Below are 27,937 nucleotides of genomic sequence, written 5' to 3'. Positions count from 1 at the left end.
AACAGTTTAGAGTGCATCTGTAATGAAAAAATAGCTCCACATTTCTATCTCTTCTCATTAAAGTAAACCAGTTTTCCCCCTCTCAGTATATAAAACTGTCTTCTCTTCACATAATTTATATTACCATAAGCCAGCTCACATTCTAAACTATTACATGCCTCCAATTAATTTTTGCAGCTTTTGCCTGAAAATTTAATGAGATAGTAGCGCATGAACCTGCTGACTCCAGATTACGTGTGTGCTTCCAATATTAATGTTGGCATAATAAAATAATCTGATACATACTTGATGAGAGCTTTTCACTATTGTGAGAGTAAAGGCAATACATAAACTAATTCAACTGATTTTTCTTTTTTTTTTTTAATAAAATTACAAAAAAGTTACCAATTTCAAACTGAACAGCTCCAAGTCAAACATGAAAAAGTAGATGTACAGTATTAATGCACACTTTTTTGAACAATTTAAACATTTATTAGTCTCCTGTTTAAATAGTTTAAAAGGACTTAGTTTAAAAAGTCCTTTTCTTTTCAAAATGTCTATTAGACATGGTAAATGGAATTTTAAGTTTCAATATTATATTTTATGCTCTGCTTTATAAAACGTAGTTACACCATACCGCACCCCTGTATTGTTGAAAGTATTATTACCCCAATGATAACGGATAAACTGCGAAAGAGAATCAGTGATTGCAGGGCTAGATTTTTGGCACCTAATTTCCATTGAGATCCATGGCAGTTAGGCATTTAAATACCTTTAAAAATCTGTCCCTAAATCAGTATCACACAATATACTGGGAGCAGGAGCAGGATTAGAAGCCAGATGTATGATTGATTCTCAGTCCTCTGCTCTGCTCACTTGACATTGCTTCCCCTAGGTTTCACATATGTTTAAGCATTTCAAGTTCTGCTCCATCTCCTAATCCTGCAACACTTGTGCTTAACTTTATTAGCACAAATAGCCCCCATAGCCTTCATTGGGTAGTAAAGTAAAGCAAGTGCACAAGTGTTTGCAGGATTGGGGCCCTAGACAGAAAAAAAATTCACATTTTATAATAAAGGCCCTAATTCTGATTGTAAGCTCCTGAGTGCATTTCATGATTGTTCAGTTTAAGCTCTACGTTGCTAGGGATCTCTCAATTAAACAATGCACAGTTGGTGTTATCCCTTGTGGAAGCTTGGGAGGTTTGCCAAAAAGGTAAAGGTGAGGCGGAGATAAATTTGTAAAGGGAGAGAAACAAACAGAACTTAGGGAAGAAGAGTCCAAACAAGGAAGCGACACATATTTTACGTACATCCCCACACTGCTGAGCTATTTTGAAAAACAGAATGCATAAGACAAAGCATTCGCCATGGATTTTTAAATTGCATGAGTAGCATTTATACACCAGACCATCCTTCTGCAGGTCTCACTGCCTTTCTCAATACAGGCAATGGCCTACAGGTAAGAGTGCAGGCTCATGATCAGACAACTTAAGTTCTGCTCCCAACTCACTGTGTGACCTTAAATAACATACTCCCTGTATCTGAGTTTGCAAATGGCAGAATGAGGCTATTAGCACCTACCTATTTTTGTAGACTGTGCTCCAGAATATTAGACAAACAATATTTTCTTCACAATAAGAATTTTTTTAGAATAAGGTAAAAGCCAAAATATTCCCACTTTCCATCGTCACTATTATTTTACTACCACGTCTTCCTGTTACGGAAGTGCAGACTAGTAATGCAGAATACAATTTTGATACTTATACATCTACAGCAGGGGTAGGCAACCTATGGCACGCGTGCCGAAGGCAGCATGCAAGCTGGTTTTCAGTGGTACTCACGCTGCCCGGGTCCTGGCCACCGATCCAGGGGGCTCTGCTGCCAGCCTGGGGTCCGGCTGCCGACCTGGGGCTCTGCAGCCACCCCCAGCTGTGGCCCACTGGCCCCAGCCTGGGGCAGTGAGGGATGCAGACAGGGGCAAGAGGGGGCACAGCTCAGCACCCCCACCTTAAAAATTGTTCCAGCGCCACTGTGCTGGGATATTTTTAAGTCCTGATTTGCTGCTTACATCACTATCACGCCACGTGGAACAGGGCACGGCATTTGACATTGAGATTAGAATGTACATGCAAGAACCGGAATCAGAATTTTCTGACAGATTTCAAGATTTTCAGCGATTTCGCCCAATGCTATCTTTTCTAATTAAACCTGGAAAGTTCAACGAAAGCGACTTGGATTTGTCTGTATTTCAGTGGATGGGTGCTGAAGATTTTGAAATACCGCTCGTTCAGTTAAAAAGCTCAGAATTGTGGGCATCAAAGTTTGGAGATCTGTGGACTGCACTTGAAGCTACCAAGAGAGATCATGGGGCCCCTATTCTGACCTGCTGGACGTCCCTGCCAGTGAAATTTAACTGTCTGAAGAAAGTTGTGTTTGCGGTGCTTTCAGCATTTGTATCCACATACCTGTGTTAACAGGTATTTTCACACATGAAATCTGTCCTCTTTCGCTCTGGGAGCCGGTTAACAACTGATCACTCAGAAGCCTGTGTGCAACTTAAAGTATCCAAATACGTTGGAAAACTCAGCAAGGAAAAGCAATGGCAAGGATCACACTAAACTGATAAGATCTGCATTTTAATTTAATTTTAAATGAAGCTTCTTAAATATTTTAAAAACCTTATTTACTTTACATACAACAATAGCTTAGTTATATATTATAGACTTACAGAAAGATACCTTCTAAAATCGTTAAAATGTATTACTGGTATGCGAAACCTTAAATTAGAGTGAATAAATGAAGATTCGGCACACCACTTCTGAAAGGTTGCTGACCCCTGATCTACAGTAAAACTGGTGATGAGCTGGTCCTCAAAACAGATTTTTTTTTCTATTTGTTCATTTTCTGTTGTTTCACACTATCATAAATTTCAATTCCTGTGAAATTTCAGGAAACTGAAAGTTCTTTGCAGTGAAGCACATAAAATGGTCAAAAAGCTTCTTTTGTGCCAAATCTTGACCAGTAGTACTGTAAAAAAACTCCCAAGGGGCTACATGGCATAGAGAAATCAGTAGTAAGGAGCATAGAACTGGGGCATTCTACTCCTATTGAATAGGCTTAATAATAATGTGCACTGCCCTAGCACTTGATATTAAAAAGACAAGGAAAAGAGTTTTTGAAAAGCTCTTTGTAGCTTGAAAGCTTCTCTCTCTCACCAACAGATATAGGTCCAATAAAATACTCTTCCTCAACCACCTTTGCTAATATCTTGGGACCAACATGGCTACAACAACTCTGCGTACAGCACTCAATAGTCATTAGTTAGTTATGCCAGTTACACCGCCGCTATTAAGTAGTTAAGCCTCATTCATCCTCATTTTAAGAGGGAGAGAAACTGGGGCTTAGAGAGATTTTGACTTGTAGAAGTTCACACAGCAAGTCAGTATTAGAGTTAAAATTATGGAGCCCCCATTCCTCTGAAAGTCCAGTCCAAGGATCAGGGCTTCTTTGTACAACACAGTGTACAAACACATTGGTAGACACAGAGCCCAGAAGATTTTACTGTCTAGTTTTAGACAAGATGCAACAAACCAGCGTGACAAATGAAAGGATGGAGGAGATGGGTGTGAGGAAGGCAGAGAGTAATAGAAGTCAGACCACGTGTTTACAGGAGCTAGCTATTGTGCAACTTAATGGTTCCAGACAGTTCAAAATCATCATAAATGAAAAACAAATAAAACATCATCTGATATCCTCTACTGGCACTCAACCTAACCATCATTGACATTGACATTCAACTACTACTGGGTTTTCAGAATTCTATACATAGTACTGTAAATAACAGAGGAAAACAATACTAAAAACAAGTGTGACCTAGTTTGTTCTTAGCAAGGTAGACGGTCAAGCAAGTGCCAAAGAATTGTTGGCACTTCAAAATTCTATTTAATCATAACTTCTGCCTCATGGAGTGGACCCCGATTTTTTCCAGAGTGGTTACTCTAACAAGCCAGTTCATTTGTCATTTCAGTAATATGTCTCAATCTATTTTAACAAAACCAAATGAAAGTCAAAATCCACTGAAATGTACTGCAACAAGCATTAAAATTGGGAAACTTCTTTCAAATAAAAAAATGGGGAAAGCTAAAGAACCTCCCATCTATTTTCCTTTTACCGATGACTCGAAAGTAGTATTTTCAGATTGAGGCAGAGAAGAAACCAATTAAATAAAGGAATCTAAATCTTTCTATTTAGTTTAGGCTGTGATCCTGCAAATGACACCACATGGGTGGACCCATGATTCCTGTGCAGAGCCCGAAATGAGACACTTCACAGAGGCAGTTAAAGGATCTGACCGTTGCTTCCAAAACCTGGCCCTGGCCCTCCAAACATGCACAGGAGTAGTTTCACTCAAGTAAGCAAAGTTACCCCCATACATGTGTGGAAAATCAAGCCACATATATTAAGTACGGTGCATGTGTGTCTGTGTGTTTATTAATTTTACTTAAGGGTTTGTTGTAAATATTTTGTTTACTTTTCCCTTCCAATATTTCTTTAGAAACTGTGATACCACATTTTTTTAAATCGACACATGTGACATCCCCTCCACACACACTAACAAAAGCCCCATACTTTTACAGATAATAAGAAACATATAATTAAATTAACAGATGCATATTTCTGCCTTCTCTCCTATCTGTTTTCTTTGAACGCTATGCCAGACAGCAAATAAAAATCTGCATTTAAATAGAATTTTTTAATGTATGAAAGTGGGCAGCCTGAGGGTAAAAGGTATTGCATTCAGCTCTCCACAGTCACAAAATTGCATTCAAAATGTGACACTTCATTTTAAAAATTCATTGAATATTTTTGATTTGTCATTCTATTACTTTCATTTTACTCTAAAAAAACCCAAAAAAACTCTTAGTCCAATATTTTTTGTATCAAAGAATGTTAATAAAATATTGTGATATGATATTGTTTTATCAGTTTAATTTTGAGAAAAGATTACATTCAATCAGATCTCATAAGTCACCACCTCTGATAATTCCTGCTATTATTCAGTGTGAAATTCAAGCAGTCTGAATTCATTAACATAAGTTGTTACAAATCTGCATTTTTAGACTTTGTCATAAAATGCAGAAGTCCAAACTCAGTGACCTGAATCTAACAGCCTTTCATGTGAAGTGGCCCTGCTATGCAGCTTCTCCTAACCCCTTCCTTCTTTTATGGGTCAGGATACAGACACTACTTGCACTCTTCACTACTGACTGGGTCACAGTGAGAGAAAATATGAGCTAATCAAGGATCAGCAGTGCTTGATCACATTTAGGATGCGATTGTGCAAATGCTAACATAGGCCCTGATCCAGCAAAGCACTTAAGCATGTGCTTAATTATAGGTATGCTAGTAGTCCCACTGAGGACAACAGGATTACTCATGTTTAAAGTTAGGCACGGGATTAAATGCATGGCTGGATCGGGGCCGTAGTGCCTACATGTGTGAATAATTTCATTCAAATTAATGGGACCTCTCAGTACACTCATTAGTATCTGCAGGATTTGGCCCTTAATTTTCTTCAAATTGCAGAGGCCTCTAGCAAAGAGTAGAAGAGTGAGACCGTGTTAGCACCAAATGACATATGTTATAAAACAGGTGTCACATTATATTGGACAGACCACAGAAAGACAAAAATAAACCATTTTTGACACTGTATTATCAGGACAGCACCTCCAGGAAAAAAATGTTGATTTCTAAATTATCAAAATGAGACAACATTAAAATGACACATGCACTAAAGGGCCCGGTCCTGCTCCCTTTTAGCTCAGTGGCAAAACTCCCACAGAATTCAGTGGGGGCAGAATCAAGCCCTAATTTAGAAAAACTCCTCTAGTTTAACTCCTGCAATGCAATCCTGGCTTGAACACTGAACAATTTAGTAACTTACAAATACTCTGTATACTATTCATTCTAATGGTACGTCTACAATGCAATTAAAAACCCGTGGATGGCCCATACCAGCCAACTCAGGCTCGCAGGACTCGGACTAAGGGGCTGTTAAATTGCAGTGTAGACGTTTGGGATTCGGCTGCAGCCCAGGCTCTGGGATCCTCTCACCTTGCAAGGTCCCATAACCCAGGCTGCAGTCTGAGCCCAAATGTCTGCTCCACAGTTAAACAGCCCCTTACCCAAAGCCCCAAGGGCTCGAGTCAGCTGGCTTGGGCCAGCCATGTGTGTCTAATCAGAGTGTAGACATACTCTAAGGGGCCTGTCCTTTCTCTACTGTTTGATGGGGAGGTGTTCTCCCTAGCCTTTGTTATCAGAGTAACCCTGCTGCTGTCCACCACGAGTGTTGCTTTGCACAGAAAGGAGATGACTCTCATTTAAAAAGCTCAAAGTTCATGAATCTAGATTTCCTCTGCAGGAAGTTACACCTAAGGACTGCCTTCTGAACATTTTCCATGGATCTAATCTGAGAATTACCCTACCTACATTGTCATTTATGTCAGATAAGGGACTTGGTTGCAATATGGATACCCATTTTTTGAGAGTAGATACACGCCTATAGTAAGTTAAACTCACTGGGCCGGATTCTGCTCTCATTTCACCCTGATTTTACAAGGCAAACACCATTAACTTGAACCTTAGACAGAACTGCTCTTGATACATCAGAAGAGAATCAACCCCGCACACAGAGATTTAGTGATAATTATTTTATGTTATTAGGGAGCTGCAACAGTTGAAATTTTTAGATGTCCAGGAGCATACTGGTGAGAGTTCAAACATTACCGTCTAGTCTATATAGAAAAGGTTTGCTGGTATAGCTATACCCACAAGCCCTTCTACTGTACACACAGTTTGTAATGGCAAAAAAATGCTTTTTCCGGTATAACTTACATCAGTTCCTTGACCAAAATAAACTATACTGGCAAAAACACATGGGCTTTTGCCAGGATAAAAAAAGGTTGCAAAAAACTCTCACCCCTAACCAACATCATTATACTGGCTAAAGTTTCTAGTGTAGACCTGGCCTAAAACTTTCCAGTCCCTGCAGAAAGCCAAACTCTGTGCAATCACTGGCAATTAATTGTGCAAAGCTCAGCAGGATTGCCAGCCCCTGATAAACTCATTCCAAAATTCAGCCCTGAGGCCAAAAGACTGCAATATTTTAATTTCCACCCTTTCCTTAACCTTCACAGATGAGATTTCTCTTACATTTAAAGAACTGCCCAACATACTCTGCCTTCAGAAAACCTGAAAATAAGAAAGAAATTCTAAATTGATGGATGTGAGTCATCAACACCAAATTTCCAAGTGAGCAGTTATCTTTAAGAATATCCCGCCAAAAAAACAAAATAAAACACAAACCAAGTAAAATTAAATAAAAAGCACTCTGCAGGTGGCAGCCTGAGGTCCAGTCTACACCATAAAATATAGCGTAACCAGCTCCCTTAACACAACATGGCCTGACCTTGTGTAGCTAAGAGTCTTTCAGAACCATATTACTGAGGAATGTGATTTCATGGACTTCACAGGGCTGTAGGAGGATCTGTTAACACAATTACAACACTTTCATTTAAACACATTAAACATAAAACCCACTGATCCCACCATGTAGGCTGCTTGATAAATAATTACAGGGATTAGCAACACCTACATAATTAAAGTTGCCTAACACTTTCCATTGTAAGCTCCTGTTTTCAGTTACTTATAACTCTGCCAAATTTTAACCATTTGGGATATTTTCCATGTTTGCACTCTGCCTCAGGCTGAATTTTATTTTTAAGTGTCTGAAAAGAAGTTAGCTGCTTCCAAGGAGGACAGGAAAGAGGTAGTTTTGCCAGACAAAGAAATTGCTTTAACTGTCTTCAAAGAGCTCTAGCACCTCCATGATTTGGAGAGCAGGCATTTGTCTTACGGGGCACAGTCCAAGAAGTCCCCTTTGCAAAGCCACCAAGAACTTTTGACAGTTAAAAGCCTCTGAAAATCACCACTTGCACATCTTCAGTAAAGCTTCCTCTCTCTGAAGACCTTCATGCACGGAAGCTGAATTAAGGTTGCACAGGCAACTTAACTTCTGACATTTACTAACTTTTGAGTGCTTGATTTTGCAACTGTAAAGTTCTTTTAACATTGTTTTTTTTTATTTAATTATAAAAAATTAAATACAAAACAGCTCCAGAATCTCCACTGTGTGCAACTGCACAGGAAGAGAGGTTGTCCTTCAAGCAGACAAGTCCCAAGTCATAGGTCAAAAACCAAACACCTGAAATTTCACCCAGAAACTGATAGGTAGCCATGATTCAGTTCTGGCTCCAGAATGTGTTAATTATATTAGGAACTACTGTTCTGTAACCAGACCTCCCAATCAGGTGTATTGCATAACACACATGGGACCTATTACATATAAGAAGGGTTGTTCTCTCTTCACTCCATCTTCCTCCTTTACCTACTCAACCCTGACTCTAGCCACAGAAAAAGATTCACACACCTCCATCTGATCAGAATCACATAACCGCTCATCTTACTGAGCCTCCGACCCTCCTGTTTCCCTGATCTTTCAGCAGACACACATTGAATGTTCACCTGGGAATTATAAGCAACACTCCCACACCAGAGCCAGTAACCTCTCCACCTCCAGGCACTCAGATCAACATTTCCACAACACCATCCATCTGTCAGTCTGAAAAGCAGAAGGTCTAAAGACACTCCCAAACCTAGGCTTTGATGGGGCTTCATACGAGTCTGTACTTACGTTTCTCTTCGCAGGATCGAGATTGAAGCGTGATCAAAAGGCTGCACTGAAAGTTAACAGACCTCTGGAAACATCTTCTAGAGAAGAAGCGGTGGAGGAAGATGACAAGAATGGGTGAAGAAGATAGCCTTCTCTTCTATAAAGCCTTAGATGGAGGCCAGCAATAGGAACAAAGAACCTAGGAACACAGAGGGCACGTCTGAAACAAAAGATGGCCTGTACACAGAAGCAGCCTGATCCCATCCCTTTTTCTCCCACCTTCTTCCCCAAGGCAACCTTATTCTCAACAAAGTGATCACAACATTGTGGATGCTCCAACAAGGAAGTGGATAATAAAAAGCTAGTAAGATAGGTAACTTAGCACAATCAAGTTTGCAGAACCTATAGCACCTGAAATCATATGTTCAAATCCCATCAAGGATAACTCAGCCCTTTATTTCCACCACCCCTGAGGAACAGAAATGGAAGTTTACTGTGTGTGTCTGCATGGTGGAGAGGAATTTCTTCACAATGAAACTTTAATATCTGTGGTCCAGCCTGCTCTACATGGATATTAAAGACCCTATAGTGCTTTTGTTCATTTGTTTTTAAAGAGGATGGATTTGCCCAAAGGTACCTGGGAACAATTTCTTTTGCTGTAAGCCGGATGATTGCGGCCCCCCTCCCCCCACATTTAGATGAGCCTGTATTTCAATGCTGGAGCACACACATAGCTTCTGAAATGCTCTGGGATCCTTTATAGCCTTTCACTATAGACATGTGTAAAATATTATTAATTATTAAACCATGTTAATTTAATGTCATGTTCAGTGAGAAATAGGGATAAAAACCAAGAATACTTATCAAATGCATAACCCAAAACCAAAAGAGATAGGACAAAAAACAAACAAACAAACACACTTCCAGCTAAACCAAGAGGGTATGCAAATAATGGAAATATCGTACACCAGTACTTAACATTATCCCATAAACAGCAAAATTCACCTCATCTGAAATAGAGATGTAGCTGTTCCACTTAGCTTCATTATTCAAGGAGTTGCAGGTTACACCCAGTCTGCTGGCAAAAATGAGCTGGTTTGGGCAAAACAATGTACACATGGACTGTAAATGAGGGAGGACACCATTGCAATAAATACTGAATTACAAAATTCTCAAACGCAAATCAGATATTTATCCTCTGAGACCCTTGCTAGACGAAAACCATCCCCTATGCTAAATAACAGACAAAAAACATCCCCTATGCTAAACAGACTGACCTGATTCCCCTCTCTCCTATACTGGTGTAACCAAATTGACTCCAATGCAGTTACTTCTGATGAATGCAGGTGTAGCTGAGACAAAAATTAAGGCCTATCCATGAACATACTGAAAAACAAACTCTAAAACTGGACTAAGCAAAAGCTCGTATTTGAGATGGGAAGAGGCTGTTTACAGTACCAAAATAAAATGGTAAACGTATTGTTGCTAGCAAACAATACATTATTTTAACATGTTATGATACTTATAAATATACGAAGTTTAAATAAGCAGATGACAGAAAGTTCCTTTTCAGCTACTGAATGTTTATTATTCTTCGCACATTAGCACTTTTCCCCCCTTACGTTATATCTTCTGCCATTTATAATTAATTTTAACAGCTTCTGCAACTTATCCCACAGGTTGTTGCTGTTTCTTTTAAACAGCATGCTGCTGAGAAATTGATTTGTTTGCTCCGTATGCCTACTGAAATCACATTATGAAATATGCATAAATGTCATTTCTTGGGCTGTTTCTGAGGATTAACAAAGAATAAAAACTGACTTTAAAAAAAGAGAGACACCCACATACCCCCCCTAAAGAAAAAGAAAAACTTAAAACTGAAACTCAGTTCAGATTATTGGCAAAAAGAACATTCCACACTGGGTATCCAACGTGCCCTCAGATACATGGCTCAGATTGCTACCTAACTGGTACAAACACGTACTCCCCAGTGCAGCTGTTTCTCCGAAGCAGTAGAATTCACAAGGCACATCAAGTATCATGGGGGTCAGTATGGAACTCTTCAAGATAAAGTGGGCCAAGACTGCCACTTCCATTAAGTATCAGGTAAGGACAAAGGGGCATATGTTCTCTGACCCCCTCTGTCAATGTAAAGGTTCACATTTGCCAAGTGTTGCAGATCTTGGCTCTCTAGGAACTGTCTCCGGCCCAAGTATCCAAATCAGTCTGAAGATAGAAAAGAGCTAGTGAAACCTGGACTAAACTAACCCATGACCAAATCCCTATGAGGCTGCAGAGTACTACCCAAATCCTACGAGAGAGAGGAGGCCCAAACATCATTTGCAGCCATGGAACAAGCCAGTTCTGTAGCTATCCTGCCCAGCTCCAGAACAGGAGCTGTGACATCCCAGTATTAAACGAGCTAAACAACAGCCAAATAATTCAACTGCAGAGAGAATTTTCTACCTACAAACCCTTATACACATTGGAGAAGACAATGGACCCATTCGCATTTCCCCTAATTCACAAGGCAATAAGACGCAGGGCAGAACCCCACAAATCCCCTGCCTGAGCCTCCCCCAGCTGTGTTCTCTCCTGCCAAAGGCCACCCCAGCAAGCAGGCTGCAAGAGTCTCAGCCCTGGTCTATGGTACAGAGTTGGGTCGACGTAAGGCAGCTTACGTTGACCTAATTATGTCCGCGTACACACTACAGCCTTGCTCCTGGCGATGTAAGAGCCTTATTACACTGACAACATAACTCCATCTCCATGAGAGGTGTAGGGCTTATGTTGGTGTAGTTAGGGCAACACAATGTCTGTCTAGATGTCTCTACGCTAGAGCCATGAAATTGACAAGAAAGCCTCACAGCTCGGGCTTTCACCCCAGGGCAGGTGGGGGGCTCCAGCTAGAGCCCAGCTCCTGCTGGGCTCCAAGTTCCCAGCTGGGCAGCTGCCCAGGCTCCCCATTCCAAGCCAGGCTGCCCCCAGGGTCCCAGCTCACCACTCCCAGCTGGGCTGCTGCCCACTGCCTCTCTGCTCTGAGCCAGGCTGCCCCCACGGTCCTAGCCTCCCGTTCTGAGCCGTGCTGCTGCCCTGGATTCCAACACCCAGCTGGGAGCCAGGGTGCTGCCTGGGCTCCCACTCCCCTGAGAGCCCGGAAGCCACCCTGACTCCAGTGTGGAGTGGAGAGCCCGGTCAATCGCCACACTCCTGGCAGGGAGCCAAGAGCCTGGGGGGAGGGGGCAGCTGCATGGAGCTGAGAACCTGGGCTCTCAGCTCCAGCCCCTGTTAAGTCAGTGAAAGCGCTCCTGGTGACGACGCGCACCACCGACAGAAGGAGTGTAGCGTGGATGTGAACCACCAGAGTAATTACTGCAGTGACTATAAGTCGACCTAACATAAGCCGACTTAAGTTTTTAGTGTAGAAATGCCGTGAGTCGTGTCCACACGGGGAAGGCAGAGCAGCAGACAGGTGGGGGCCCTGTGGGGGAGCACGAAACACTTGCCTATTCCTACTAGACTTGGACTTGAAACCAGTGCAGAGCTCCTCTAGTGTAGAAGCCATGGGCCTATATTCCATATTGCTCAGGTTCTGGGCCTAAGAATTTAGGCCTGTTCTTACACAGGTACTAAAGTAGCAGACACTTTCTGTGTTATTATTTTACTCCTCCTATCAGAGGTCTAATATTTAACTTTTGGTTATTCCACTTTTGCAGACACCTCCAGCTGCTTCTGGATATGGAAATCCAAACAGATTACATGTTTACTGTTTTAACGGCATTGTACATGGTATTAATGCATTTTTCAAACAGTCATTGTTTCATACATATGTATAGATAATTTACAAATATAATAGGATCTATTTCAGTAAAATATCAGACACCACACACACCGGCGCTTTGCCTTGCACAGCCCGTAATCAGGTTGGGAATGCAGATGGAGGAAGACGGGACCGAGATTCTTTAGGTTGTACCCTTCCCTTGCAAAGAGCATAATACATCTTAAAATCCACATGGTAGGACAAAGTTATTATAGAATGGGCAGGCAGGGCCTGCTATATTTAAGCTCGCACAACAGCTTTGGTATAAAACAGAGTGGAACACAATCTGATACAATACAAAATGAACTGTGATACAGGCTAATGGAATACAATGCTGTGCACGGCAACAGAAAAAGCTTCTCAAAAACTGCAAATTAGTTCCTACTCAATGGGATCAGAGTGAGATCATTCTCTGAGACGAGTCCCATTGACTCAGTTCAAGCAGCAGCATGCGATGCATATGTTTAATAGACGTAATGGTAGACCAAGATGGAAGGCATTTTTCCCCATGTTATTTTCTACAGCAAAACATATTCAGTTACAAGTTCTGAAATGCAAACAAGGTGTCTTTTCTCTGAGACCTTGTTAGACACATCACTCTCTCAAATTATTATAGAGAGCTGTCAAAATAGCCCGATGAGAGAGCTCTTGCAAAAGTATAGCTATCATAGTATCAACTAAATTCCATTAACAGCTACACAGTCATTATTTTGCATAGTGAAAATAAAGGCTCTGTGTTTGGGATCTACTTATTTATGGCCATCTAACCAAGAAGCACTTATTTTTCCCTGATGCCTTTGTTAAAATTACAAGATAATTTGGAGTTGTTGCAAATATTAATGACTGACGACAAAATGCCTCAGGAAATTTGAGGCGGCTGTCATCTAGCACTATTGACACAGTAATAACTCCTGTTCCTGTAGGAGTAAGCAAACTAACTCAAAGAATAATTATTTTTAATTTATGTCAGCACAGCAAGTACTGAAATTGGGAATGCTAGAAATTCTGTGCAATGATTATGAAATTATATTTCTTCTCTTTTTTGGCTGTCTATAAGGTAATCAAAACTATGCAAGGTTTTTCATAAGGTGAAATTTTTCACAGCCCTGAGCAATGTAGCTAGGTCAATTTAATTTTTAAGTATAGACCAGGCCTCAGCGCCCTTGCAATGAAGCAGCTGCTGATCTTGAAACCCTCACTCAGGCTAATCATCCACTGACCACCAGCACCTGCATGTCCCTGAATCAGAAAGGCATATATAACAGACAGAGTGAAGGCAGAGAATAGAAATGGGAGATTTTTCTCCCTTTTGACAAAGATGTACAGTACTTGATCAGAGTGAAGACGATAAATCCCCTAAACAACAAGGAACCCAGCTCCTCCAAATAGCTATTCCAGCCTTACACAGAAAAAGAAAAAGAGAAATGGAGTGGTTGGATGTAAAGTCTTTTAAAGGTTACAGAGTTTTCCCAAAAAAACGTTGCTCAAAAATCTTGTTGCTATTAACTGGATACAGATCATGGGTAAGGCTACAAGTTTGTCACAAAGGTCATGGATTTCGTGACTTTCCGTGACCTCTGCAGCTGCTGGTGCACCTGGCCTGGGGGAGCAGGGGATTGGAGCACAGGAGACGGTGAGGGCTCTGGGCGGTGCTTACCTTGGGGGGCTCCCTGGAAATGGTGACATCCCTCGGCTCCTAGGCGGAGGGGCCGGGGGCTCTGTGCGCTGCCTCTGCAGGCCGGCACAGCCCCCACAGTTCCCACTGGCCATGGTTCCCAGCCATTGGGAGCTGTGGAGGCTTTGAGCCAGCGCTCCGGGCAGAGACAGTGTGCAGAGACCCCTAGCCACGCCTCTGCCTCGGAGCAGAGGGAGGGGGATATCGTCACTTCCGGGCAGGCGCAGAGCCAGATAGGGAGCCTGCCAGCCCTGTCACTGCCTCCAGCACCCGCAGCATCCCCCGGGCTGCCCCACTTCCCCCCGTCCCTCCCCCCAATTTAGTTGGGTATATAGTAAAAGTCATAGACAGGTCACGGGCCATGAATTTTTGTTTACTGCCTGTGACCTGTCCATGACTTTTACTAAAAATACACATGACTAAAACGTAGCTTTAATCATTGGAAAGACTCAAGAGGCAGCAAACCCTAAAATGTAACCAATAAGAGGCCTGGTGATAACAGATTTATTTTTTGCCACTATAAAAGATTTCTCCCTACAGTAGTTTACTTTTTCTTTTTTTTAATTATTACTCCTTGATGGACATGATACTATTAATTCAATTTCAACTTGCGTTTCCTATTAGTATAATCTACACTGAGTTATCTCTATGGCAGTAGCAAAATCACTTTATAGTGAGCTATATCATTTCAGAGTTAATTACATGTATTTTGGCTTTGATAAATGAAAATATCAGACGTGATTAACTGAAGGGCAGTCAATATGATCCAGCTATTAGACAACCTGATGAGCTACCCAGAGTACAGGGACAACCTACGGTAATCAACTAATTGAAGAATATGTACTAAAAAAAATTTAGGAAATCCAGACTTCAGCTTTAAAAATACTCCAGTAAAACTCACCAGGAAAAATGCTCTCACAAAACCATGCAGGTCTTGCAGCTTGAGAGACTTTTTTTTTTTTTTTTTAAATAAACAGAAATGTTGCTTCATTGGCTTACAACCAAATTACTGTGATAAAACACTGAAAAGCAAAATGAATTTGGCTGGTGAATTCTGAAGAGTGTTTCTTATTTACATCTACCCAAACTCCTTTAATTCTATTTTTCTAATGCCTTCCGATTTCTGGAACTGCCCGAGATGTTTTAAATGAAAATATTTAACACTCTATTTATCTTGGTTTAGTCACACACCAGATCAAATTAAGCAGTCAAATACTAGAACAAATTAACCCTTTCCATGTCTTTTGATGTGAAACCAATTGGGGGAAGCAGTGATGCTGTGCCATCACCCTGTAAATGTCAGTTAGCTTTACACTTCCAAAGAGGTGTGCAAGAGTAGATGGAGTAAACAATAAGTGCAAAGCCAAAGTGTTACCAAATGTTTTTAAAAATATGAATTGCACTCTGGAATTCCATAAATCTATGGTATGTAAGTAGTGTTAGCATAAATGCAGACAACGGTTAATCTACCTTAACCCTGATTAATGGTTGCAGTTGCCCATTAATACTAGGCATTTTAACTTACTACTGAAATTGATTAGTCAGTTAAGAATTCAATCCTAATGTTCAATAAAATCGCACCTTCTTTGCAAATGCACTATGAAACGAGGTGATGCATTTAACAGCACTCAGATATATTACACTGCACGTAGCATAAAGATGAAATGTGCAGTGTAATCAGCATTGCTTTAACTATTTTAAACACACCTGTAGTTGTAATGAGTGGTGGGTAGTGGTAGTGTCTAAACACTCAATTCTCTTGGAAATAAAAATGTTTCTCTGAACTTCCACAGTACATGTAAATACTGTATACAATTGAAATGTAGAGTAAACTGGCATGTAACACAGATGTGGGGGTGGGGGGAGCTGACGGTGAATCTTAGATGAGGGAGTGGGTTGGGGAAGACAGTAGGGAAAGCCACATGGACAAGGGCAACAGCTATCTTTCACATGGGACATTTTACTGGAATCACTGAATAACTCCTTTGCTGCACAGCCATGAAGCTGTACAACAGTGGCCCGGAAATCAACTGCCATTGCATGACTTACTTCCTTGAAGAGGCGTAAATGAAGAAGCTCAGCATCTAGATCCCATGGGTCAAAGAGAGCCTAGACACAGCTGTGAGTCAGACAAGAGGAAAAGGACCAAGCCTGGGTAGCCACTGGGGAGATGAAGTGGGCTGTAGCCCACGAAAGCTTATACTCTAATAAAGTTGTTAGTCTCTAAGGTGCCACAAGTACGCCTGTTCTTTTTATTGGGGGGGGTGGGGGTGGTAAAGGATGTCTGGAGCAGGCTGGAATAGAGTGAGCTGGCCACGAAGGAAAGTTCAAGGTGATTCATGCCCAGAGGGAGTAAGGGTGTAGGGGTGGGCAGGAAATGATTGGCAGGGGTTTCTTTTGGAAGGGGTTTTCTGATGCAGACTTAGCCAACCCAACTCCCTCCCAAATGCAGACCTGCACTTTTTCCTTTTTCTAAAATCTCTAATATATTAATTTTAAAGAATTATCCTAGGGCAAAATATAGAAACCACCCTCATCTCATCCCATCAAAAACCAAAACCACAAACCAAAACCTCTTGTTGATAGTCAGTCAAACACCAAGAGGAAAATGTCAGTTTACTGTAACACTTTTTTTTTTAAAACATAATCAGAAGTTAAAAGATTTCACGACATTACAGTGGTATTGTACTGCTCATAGCACGGTAGTTACGTGTCTGTCTAAGTTTCCATTATAACCCTCTCTTTCCAGGAGGGCAATTGCACTATGGATGCTTACAATACTTAAGACTAAAACTCTGCACGCAAACACCAAGCCCAGGGCTGGCCTCAAGGTTGGCGATTCTCCAGGGCACACATGCAAAAGGTGGCACTGCGGGAGTTAGAGGTGAATATTTACTAAGGTTGGGATGAGAGGCAAGTTCCACCTCACTCAGGCTTGGCTGACAATCTGAGACAACAGGAATGAGGGTTGGCTTTTTTTCCAATCCTCAGATGTTAAATGTGTGAACCGAAGACCACGTGGTGGCCCTACAAATGTCCTGGATGGGGACATGGGCCACAAAGGCAGCCGACGAGGCCTGCGCCAAGTCGAGTGTGCCTGCACAATGGGCGGCAGGAGAACCCCCGCCAGCTCATAACAGGAACGGATGCACAAAGTGATCCGCTTAGAAAGCCGCTGAGTGGAAACCGGCTGAAACTTTGTGCACTCAGCCGAGGCAACGAACAGTTGCAAAGACTTTCTGAACGGTTTGGTCTGCTCGAGGTAGAAAGCCAGAGCTCGCCTCATGTCGAGCATGTGGAGACGGCGTTCCTCACTAGTCACCTGAGGCTTGGAGCAGAGGACTGGCAGAAAAATGTCCTGACCCATATGGAAGGCGGAGACCACCTTCAGGAGGAACACAGGGTGTGAACGGAGATGGACCTTGTCCTTATTAAAAACCGTATACGGCGTTTCGGAGGTTAGGGCCCTGAGCTCCAAGACCTACCTGGCCGACGTGATAGCTACCAGGAAGGCCACCTTCCATGAGAGGTGAGACCAGGAACACGTGGCCAGTGGTTCAAACGGGGCTCCCGTGAGATGAGCCAACACCAGGTTTAGGTCCCACTGTGGAACCAGGGGCTTGGAATATGGGTAGAGATGGTCCAAATCCTTAAGGAATCAGCCGGTCATAGCATGGGAAAACACCGTGTGCCCTTGCACCGGGGGATGAAAGGCCGATATAGCTGCCAAGTGTACTCTGACTGACCAGGGCGCCGGTCCCTGGGCCCTCAGGTGGAGGAGGTAATCAAGGATAAGCTGGATTGGGGCGGCTGTCGGGGAAACACCCTGACCTGCTGCCCACCTCGAAAACAGAGACCACTTCGCCAGATAGGAACAGTGAGTGGAGGCCGTCTACGTTCGAGGAGGATGTGCTGAATCTGTTCTGAGCATGTCCTTTCCTCACCACCTAGCCACTGAGCAGCCACGCTGTGAGGTGAAGCGTTGCTAGGTTGGGATAGAGGAGGCGGCCCTGATCCTGAGAGCAGGTCCGGGCGGAGCTGCAACTGCCATGACAGAGCTACCACCAGCCCTGAGAAGGTTCCGTACCAGTGCTGCCTGGGCCAGGCTGGGGCAACAAGGAGGACCCTGGCCTTGGCCATCTTTATTTTCTCCAGGGCCCTGCTGATCAGAGGGAACAGGGGAAAGGTGTAGAGGAGCTGGCCTAACCAGGACAGGGTAAAGGCATCGGCGATAGCGCTCCTCCCAAGGCTGCCCCTGGAGCAGAACTGAGGGCATCGTCGGTTCTGCCGGGTCGCAAATAGGTCCACCTGGGGAGTACCCCACCTTTGAAAGAGCTGGTGAGCCACTTCCGGGTGTAGAGACCACTCGTGCTGAGAGGAAAAATCCCTGCTCAGGCGATCCGCCCTCACATTCCAGGCACCCAGCAGGTGGAAAGCTTTTAAGTAGATGCCGTGGGCTATACAGAAGTCCCACAGACTGAGGGCTTCGTGGCAGAGGGCAAAGGATTGGGCCCCGCCTTGCCTGTTGATATAGAACATCGAGGCCATGTTGTCCGTGAGGACCTTGACTACCTTGCCATCCAGGTGCAAGCGGAAGGCCATACACACCAGTCGCACCGCCCCGAGTTCCTTGACGTTTATATGAAGGGGTAGGTCTTGTAGAGACCACAAGACTTGGGTCTGAAAGTTCCCCACATGGGCCCCCCAACCAGGTCCAACGTGTCGGACACCAGCTCCAACAAATGGGCCCTGTCCCTGAATGGGACCCCTTGGAGCATGTTGTTTGGGATGGACCACCACCGCAGGGAGGTGATCACTGGAGTTTAGCACGGTGAGGACTTTGTCCATTCTGTCCGTGGCCTGGGAGAACTGCGAGGCCAGCCAGAGCTGGAGGGGCCTCATTCTGAGTCTGGCTTGACGGACCACACATGTACACACAGACACGTGACCCAGCAATTGCAGGTAAACCCTGGCTGTCGTCACCGGGAACCTTGTGACCGAGTCGATGAGCCCTTTCAGGGTCTAAAACCTGTCTGGTAGGAGAGAGGCCCTGGCTGACATTGCATCCCATAGCGCTCAGATAAACTCCATGCATTGGACCAGGACTAACGTGGACTTGGATAAACCAGTTGTTTATCAACAGGCCCAGGGCAGTATATGTGGACAGGCGAAGCACCACATGATCCCTCACTTGCAACTGGGAGGTGCCTTTGACTAGCCAGTCGTCCAGATATCAGAATATTTGGACCGCCTGGCGTCTGAGATAGGCCGCTACCACCGCCATACACTTTGTAAAGACCCTGGGGGCAGTGGACAGACCAAAAGGTAGGACCGTGAATTGGCAGTGACTCTGTCCCATCACAGAATGGAGGAAGCGTCTGTGCCCCTCGAATATGTGGAAGTACACGTCCTGTAGATCGAGGGCAGTGTACCAGTCCCCAGGATCCAGGGAGGGGATGACGGAGGCCATGCGGAACTTGAGTTTCACCATGTAGTGGTTCAGGCCTTGCAGGTCCATGATGGGCCTGAGCCCCTCTCTGGCCTTCGGGATAAGGAAATACCGAGAGTAATACCCCCTGCCCAGGAACTCCTTGGGCACCGCCTCTATAGCGCCTAGGTCCAGGAGCCGCCCCACCTCCTGCTCGAGCAGGGCCTCGTGAGAGGGGTCCTCCAGAAGGGACGAGGCTAGAGGGCGGTTGGGCAGGGAGGAGGTAAACTAAAGGGTGTAACCTCGGGAGATGATGCTGAGGACCCGTCAGTCCGAGGTGAGCAGCAACCATTCCAGGAGAAAAGCACACAACCAATTGGAGAAAAGGAGCTTTATTGGGAGTAGGTCCCTGCTGAGAACTGGCAGGGTACCCCCAAGCGTCCTGTCAAAAACGCCTTTTGCCTGCCTGCTTGCCCTTAGAAGACCCAGGCTAGGGGGGAAGGCCATTGCGGGTGCTTTCTATAGTCCCGCTGCTTTTTGTGGGCGGTCTCGTACTTCAGAAGGGGGGCCTGGGCAGGAGCCTGCTGCGGCCTGGACTTGGGTTTTGCCGGAGGAGGGACATAGAGGCCCAATGTCTGGAGGGTCGTGTGGGAGTCTTTCATGCCATGCAGCCTTGTGTCTGTTTCCTCAGCAAACAGAGCCTTTCCGTCAAAAGAGATCCTGAATTGACGACTGTGCTTCGCTGGAGAACCCAGAGAGCAGAAGCCATGACACCCGTCTCATGGACACCGCCAAGGCCATGGACCGTGCAGACGTGCCTGCTGCATCTGAAGCGGCCTGCAGGGATGCCCTTCCGGCCCCCGTCCCTTCCTCCACGAGCACCTTAAACTCTTCTTATCGCGCTCCCGGAGGGAGTCCTCAAACTTGAGGAGGGATTCCCAGAGGTTAAACTCGTAGCAACCCCAGGAGGGCCTGACGGTTTGCTAATCGTAGCTGAAAGCTTGACGACAAATAAACTTTTCTCCCGAAAGTATCCAGCCTCCGAGCGTCTTTGTTCTTGGGGGCATACAGATACTCATGTCCTTCACGGGTACAAAGTACTTGCGCTCCGCCTTTTTAGAGATGGGAGCCAACAAGGTTACTGTTTGCCACCGGGCCTTTGAAATTCTTGCAACCCCTTCATGGAGCGGCAAGGCCACCCTGCCCTGTGGTGAAGGGGACAGCACATTAAACAGGGAGTCTGAGGGCCCTTCCATCTCCTCAGTCTGAAGGTGGAGGCTCACTGCCACCCTTTTTAGGAGGTCTTGGTGAGCCGGGTAGTCTTCCTGAGGGATGGAGGGGGGCGGGACCGCAATCAGCTCCTCCGGACAGGGCGAAGCCAGTGAGGTGCTTTGGGTGTTGTTCGGCACTGGAGGATCCACCACTTGGTCGGACTCCGGGCACGGTACGGAGGACACAGGTCCCGCCAACCTTTTTTCTGGCAGTCTAAAGATGGACGCCGACTGTGCTTCCAAGGCCCCAGCCACCGAGCAAGCCCCCACTGGGGGCTGTGCCGGAGGCCACGGTGCCCACTTGTATCACTGGGCCAACCACTACATTTGGTGCCACTGCGCTTGCTGCAGCACCGGCGGGGCCAGCTGTACGGACTGGCTAGCTTGGCCTCTAGACAGGAGGCTGTGAGGGGAGGCCAGGCTGGTGTATGATCCGCTGCTGCCTCTGGACCAGGAGTATTGGCGGTGCCGGGATCTACGTTGGCCACGGGACCGCGATCTCGACGCAGAGGAGCGGCACCGACGGTAGTAGCTGCTCCGCGAACGGCCTTACTGGGCAGACCCGCATCGGCAAGATGCCAGTGATCGACGCCCGGGGCTACGGTGCCTTGGTGGAGACTTGGAACGGGAGTCTGAGGGGGAACGGCATCGACGATCATGCCTCGACTGACTGCGGTATCTCCTGCGAGACAAGAACTGTTGGCGATGTCCGCCACGGTCCCATCGATATTCGTTTCGCAAAGATGAGCGGAGCCGGGCGTCCCGGTTGGACAGCACCCATCCAGACAGTCTGGCCGACATCGAGGGCAAGCCACATGGACTGAGCCCTGAACGGTCACTGGGCGGTGAGTGGTGTCAGGAACGTTCCTTCGACCAAGACCGGTACCGGGCTGGTGGTGACTGCAGTGATCCCAGCGGCAGCTTGCCTCTGGAGCCAACATCAGTGGAACTCCAGGCACTGACATGGACATGACGTCACTGGCTGCCAGGACGGCTTCGGGCGTAGATGGCATCCGGAGAGGCCTGCTCTGAAGGGGCCGGGCTATTCCACTCAACGTGAGTCGGAGGCCTAGGGCCCGATGGGGATCAAGAACTACCTGACATGGGCCTAGCCTCTGTCCCAGACTTCCCTCGGTGCCGTTGCAAAGAGGGAGTCTTTCCGGTCCTCTTGGCGTGACCCATGGACGGAGAGTGGTGCCCACAGCACGATGGTACCAGAGGGTCTCCACGTATCGACACCATGGTGCCAGGTACCGGTTCGGCCAGCACCGACTCCATCAGAATGGCCCAGAGCCTAATGTCCCTTTCTTTTTTAATCCAGGGCTTGAAAGACTTGCAAATCTTGCACCTTTCGCTGATATGGGTTTCTCCCAAGCAGTGCAGGCAATCCGCGTGCAGGTCACTCCTTGGCATTGAGCACCTACAAGAGCCGCACGACCTAAAGCCTGGGGCGCAGGGCATGCCCTGGCCCAGGCTCAATGACTAACTAAACTAACTGAATTAGCTAATTACAGGTACTACTGAACAAACGAAGAGTTCTGGGGATGAGCAGCAACAAAGCTGGAGTTGAGCAGTTCCGACGCACCTTCACTGGCGGCAAGAAGGAACTGAGGGTGGGGGGAGCACAGCCCCCCTTATACCGCGCCATGCAGATGCCCCGGGGGGGGGGGCGAGTGCTCCCCCCTACAGGTACTGCTAGGGGAAAAACTTCCAGCACCGGTGCACATGACGAGCATGCACACCTATTGTGGAATACACATGAGCAATCACTTGAAAAAGAAAAAATATTACCATAAGGAGCCACAGGAAACTCGAGCATAACACTCACCCCAAGAGTATTTAGCTTTTCATAGTAAATTCACAGTTATATAGGCAGGACTTTCTTTCCAGATTTCATGCCACTGTGCCTATGGTACTTGCTTGTTTTTAATCAACTGGATCTTCAGACTATATACATAGATGGTATGTGTCTGCGTGCACACACACATTCTCCTAAGCATTTATTTGGCAGGCAGTATGAAAAGTGCTGGCACCCCAAGGGTTAAACTGACAACACAAAGTGAAAATTGATTAACTCCACTGTGATTTGCAAAGTTACAACAAATATGCACATATTTTTTTAAAAGATGTAGGGAGACACTAGCCAGAGTGCCATGTTATGGACTTCAGTGCAAGAGATATCCAGGTTAGAACATGACCTTTGAAATCTGCATCTCTGGCCAGCACAAGTTAATCACACAGCAGGAGTGGGAGGGATTGGCCTGTCTTTCTGCAGATCCTTTTTTTCTACTGATGTACACTTTCTCAGAGTCTGACTACAGATGTTCACATGGTGACAGAGAGGGGAACTGATCACAGAATGCAGTGATGCCAGAGGCCCTTGACTGCTTTTATTCTAGTGCTTCTGTGCATCCATATAACATAGCCCATTTAGGTCCCTATTGCTCTTAATTAAGCCTTACTCGGTTAGGGCTTAATCCTGCCTCTAGCACTGAATACTTAGATCATAAGGATTTGAGGGTGCAAAATGACTCCATAGCTCAACTCAAGGCCCTCATAAGTTTAAGGCGGGCAATGAAGCACTTAAAAAATAAAAATAATGGGAGCGTGTGAGGCTGGAGCCTAAAACAGCTGCAGTCCCAGGGCTCTCCCTGGCTCCATCTTGGCTCTGTCGCCACGGTCCAAACTGCACAGTAGACACACGTTCAGATGAACTACTCTGTGTCTTTCCAGCCATGTGCTACCACTGTTACTATGCAACCAAACAGAAGTTGCCTGTGTTCATATGGTCTACTGCACACGTGTAATAATTACGGTGATACTTAGCACTAACACAGAGCTATCGTCTGCAACACAGAGCTATCGTCTGCAAAATCGTCTGCAACGCTTTACAACCATTCATGTAGTGATGCCAGAGACTACCCCAGAAGTATTAACACATGGGGGAAATCACTGTTTTTAAAAGTGGAGTATATTTTTGTCATAAAAGCTACATATATTTTCCAAAGGTGCAGTCTGATTTCATTCATTATTCATCAGAATCAATAAGAATGAATGTGTTTTGTAAGAATTCTCCCTTCTTCAGCAAAAGACTTGAGAAGGGGCGGTTATTCACCCATAACTGGAAGTGCTTCGAGATGTGTGGTCCCTGTTTTGTATTCCGAATGCAGGCGTGCATGCGCGCCATGCGCTGGAGCTGGAAGTTTTCAGCAGCCATGTCCACTGACCTGCGCGGCCCTCCTACGTCACCATGTGCTCCAGGCAAGGTTATAAGAGGCATGTGAGGTGAAGTGACCTCAGTCTCCCTCCTACCGCTGCATGTAGAGAGTCCACAGCAGAGGGAACGGTGGGCAGGTACTGGAATGCAAATAGGGACCACACACAAAGGTGCTGGAACAATTTGTATAGTGAAGGTGCTGAGAGCCATTGAACCAAACTAGAAAAGGAGGACTTGTGGCACGTTAGAGACTAACAAATTTATCTGAGCATAAGCTTTCGTGAGCTACAGCATGTCAAGGTTCCTTCCCCACTCTGAACTCTAGGGTACAGATGTGGGGACCTGCATGAAAGACCCCCTAAGCTTATTCTTACCAGCTTAGGTTAAAAATTTCCCTAAGGTACAAACTTTGCCTTGTCCATGAACCGTATGCTGCCATCACCAAGCGTCTTACACAAAGACCAGGGAAAGAGCCCACTTGGAGACATCTTCCGCCAAAATATCCCCCCAAGCCCTTCACCCCCTTCCCTGTGGAAGGCTTGATAAGAATCCTCACCAATCTGTACAGGTGAACACAGGCCCAAACCCTTGGATCTTAAGAACAATGAAAAATCAATCAGGCTCTTAAAAGAAGTTTAATTAAAAAAAAGGTAAAAGAATCACCTCTGTAAAATCAGGATGGTAAATACCTTACAGGGTAATCAGATTCAAAACACAGAGAATCCCTCAAGGCAAAACCTTAAGTTAGTAAAAGACACAAAAGCAGGAATATACACTCCATTCAGCACAGTTTATTTTACCAGCCATTAAACAAAAGGAAAACTAACGCATTTCTAGCTAGATTACTTACTAACTAACATGGGTTGTGAGGCTGCATTCCTGATCTGCTCCTGGCAAAAGCAACACACAGACAGACAGACCCTTTGTTCCCCCCCTCCAGATTTGAAAGTATCTTGTCTCCTCATTGGTCATTTTGGGTCAGGTGCCAGCGAGGTTATCTTAGCTTCTTAACCCTTTACAGGTGAAAGGGTTTTGCCTCTGGCCAGGAGGGACTTTGTAGTTATGTATACAGAAAGGTGGTTACCCTTCCCTTTATATTTATGACCCCCCACCCCCACCCCCAAAATCACAGATAGGGTGAAACACTGGCTGTGATTTTTTCCTGGAGCTCTAGGAGAAAACAGAGTTAATAAGACATATGCACCTCTAAATATACTACTAACTGTATAAAGACTAACAATATTTTCCACATCTCAAGGACGATTTTAACCAGTTGATTCTGGGAAACTTTCACGGGAGAGTACATTAGCCACTTTGTTAGAAGCTCCGGAAATGTGTTGTATGTTGAAATCAAAATCTTGGCGAGCTAAACTCCACCAAATAAGTTTTTTGTTGTTTCCCTTGGCGGTATGAAGCCACTGTAGTGCAACATGGTTGGTTTGCAGATGGAAATGCCGTCCACAAACATAGCTTTTCCAGAGCGTAGACAATGGCGTAACATTACTTTTCACTGATTGACCAGTGGCTTGCCCTCTCATACAGCTTCTTGTTGAGAAACATGACAGGATGGGACTCTTGATTCGGTCCTTCCTGCATTAAGACTACTCCCACACCACGCTCGGACGCTTCTGTGGTTAGTAGGAACTGTTTGTCGAAGTCTGGGGCCCTTAGCACATGGTCAGACAGGAGTGTCGCTTTAAGCTGGACACTCTTCAGTCCACTGAACTGCGTTTGGCTGTTTCTTTTTGGTTAGGTGTGTCAGTGGGGCGGCGATTTGGCTGTATTTGTTAGTCTCTAAGGTGCCACAAGTACTCCTTTTCTTTTTGCGGATACAGACTAACACAGCTGCTACCCTGAAACCTGTCATTGAACCAAACTGTAAACCCTGTATATACAATGGAAACCACTTCAAGCCAGGTGGTGCAGCAGCACCCCCAACACATTAGTTCAAACACCTATGACTACACATCTCGAAGAACCTCCAGTCACAAGTGAGTAACCTCCCCTTCTTCTTCGAGTGACGGTTCCTATATGTATTCCAAATGCAGGTGAGTAAGGACCAGTGATCAGCTTGGAGGCGGGTGCGAGGACGTGACAGGTAAGGCCTGATGCAGGACTGCCCGCCCCAGTCGATACCGTAGCATGAGGTGAAGGTGTGGATGGAATGCCAGGTTGCCAGAAGCCAGCTCTCATGCCAGGGGACATCCACCAGGAAGGCTGAGGGGGTAGTGTGTGCCCGCGTGGAGTGGGCTGTAATCCTGGCGGGTGGTGTGACACTGGCATGCACAGCACTCCGCGACGCACTCAGACATCCATTTGGATATATGCTGCGAGGAGCGGGCCTCTCCTGTTGACCACTCTGCAATGGCCACAAAGAGGGTTGGGAAGGTGCGGGTCCTGTTCCAGTAGAAGGCCAGCACCCTGCGAATGTCCAGGGAGTGCAGTGTCCTATCCGCGGGAGTGTCATGCAGTTTAGAACGGAAAACCGGGAGATGGATGGACTGGTTGAGATGGAACTCAGAGACGACTTTTGGCAGGAACTTAGGGTGAAGGCACAAGGAGTCTCTGTGAAAAACAGTATACGGTTGGTCAGCCATCATGGCCACTAGTTAGCTGACCCTCCAGGCAGAAGTGATGGCCACAAGGAAGAGGGCCTTCATGAATAGATGAGCAAGGGAACTTGTAGCCAGTGGTTCAAAGGGAGGCCAGTGAGGACAGACAGCACACGGTTGAGGTCCATGGGATGGGATAGGAGTAAGGACTTGTGGGAAGCACTTTGTCAGGTCCTTCAGAAACTGGGCAGTAGTAGGATGGATAAATACTGACCATCTGTCCACTGGGGGGGCTAAGTGCCATGGATCAAACTGAGTGCAAGACCTGAGTTCTTGAGCTCCAGGAGGTAGTCTAGGCACAGGAACAGATTGGAGGGGGAGGTGGTGGCATTGCGCCCAGGTGAAGTGTTTCCACTGTGCTGTGTAGCACACCCTCATGGATTCCCATCTATTGTGTGTACGTATACGGTGGACGGGTGACAACAGGCGTTGTCTACACTCAAGTCTCATCCAAAAACCAGGCCGTGATTTGGAGCGGGCCTGGGTTGGAGTCGTGAATCCTGCCGTTGTCTTGGATGATTAGGTTCGGCAGAGTGGGGAGGCTGATCAGCTGCTGCACAGACAGTCCAAGTAGATCAGGGAACCAGAACTGCCAAGGCCACTGTGGGCCTATCAGGACAATCACAGCACGCTGCAAGGTGCGCCTCACCCAAGCAATAAAGACAATGAGTGTGCTCGTCACTTACAGAAAATGATCAAGGACGTGAAACAATTTTTAAACCTCGGATCATGGGACATAATCCCCCAACTCGGTCAAGGAAGACCCCTTATGGGGGTCTTATTTATTTATACTAACTTATTTATAAGTTATTTATACTAACCGACTAACTATTTATAGGTTTACTACGAAGAAAAAGGAGACTAACTAACTAACTATGTACAATGGACAATCGTTCTCGTAGCAATTGCGAGCACACAAAGAGAGGCTTCCAATTCTGACCATGCAGTAAGAGGGAACTGAGGGCATGTCACCCCACATGGCCTCTTATAACTTTGCCGATGGCGATGTAGGATGGCTGCATGGGTCAACGGACACTGCTGCTGAAAATTTCCAGGGCGTACATGCACTCACGTTTGGTACACATATAGGAACCATCACTCGAAGAACTAACTCTTTCCATATTCATATACAGCCACATTTGTAATACAACATTTAAGGACCTATCATCACTTCATTATCAGCTTCCCCCTCTACATTCAGA

General features: G+C 45.4%; 1 protein-coding gene across 17 annotated transcripts in view; it reads right to left on the bottom strand.

The window, feature by feature from the left end:
• CTBP2 (C-terminal binding protein 2) overlaps window positions 1–27,937 on the bottom strand; it is a 231,161-nt gene that overhangs the window by 166,249 nt on the left and 36,975 nt on the right. For 15 of the 17 annotated variants that reach the window (XR_012160053.1, XR_012160052.1, XR_012160054.1 and 12 more), the window contains one exon: window positions 8,734–8,911. The exons of the other annotated variants lie outside the window; for them this stretch is intronic. The gene's annotated coding sequence lies outside the window, so the exon portion shown is untranslated. The remainder of the gene's footprint in view (window positions 1–8,733; window positions 8,912–27,937) is intronic. 17 annotated transcript variants of the gene reach the window in all.

The sequence above is a fragment of the Lepidochelys kempii genome, chromosome 7, assembly GCF_965140265.1.
Source record: "Lepidochelys kempii isolate rLepKem1 chromosome 7, rLepKem1.hap2, whole genome shotgun sequence".
Taxonomy (NCBI): Eukaryota; Metazoa; Chordata; order Testudines; family Cheloniidae; genus Lepidochelys; species Lepidochelys kempii.
Note: the sequence above shows the minus strand (reverse complement) of the source record. Positions and strands in the feature narration are given on the sequence as shown.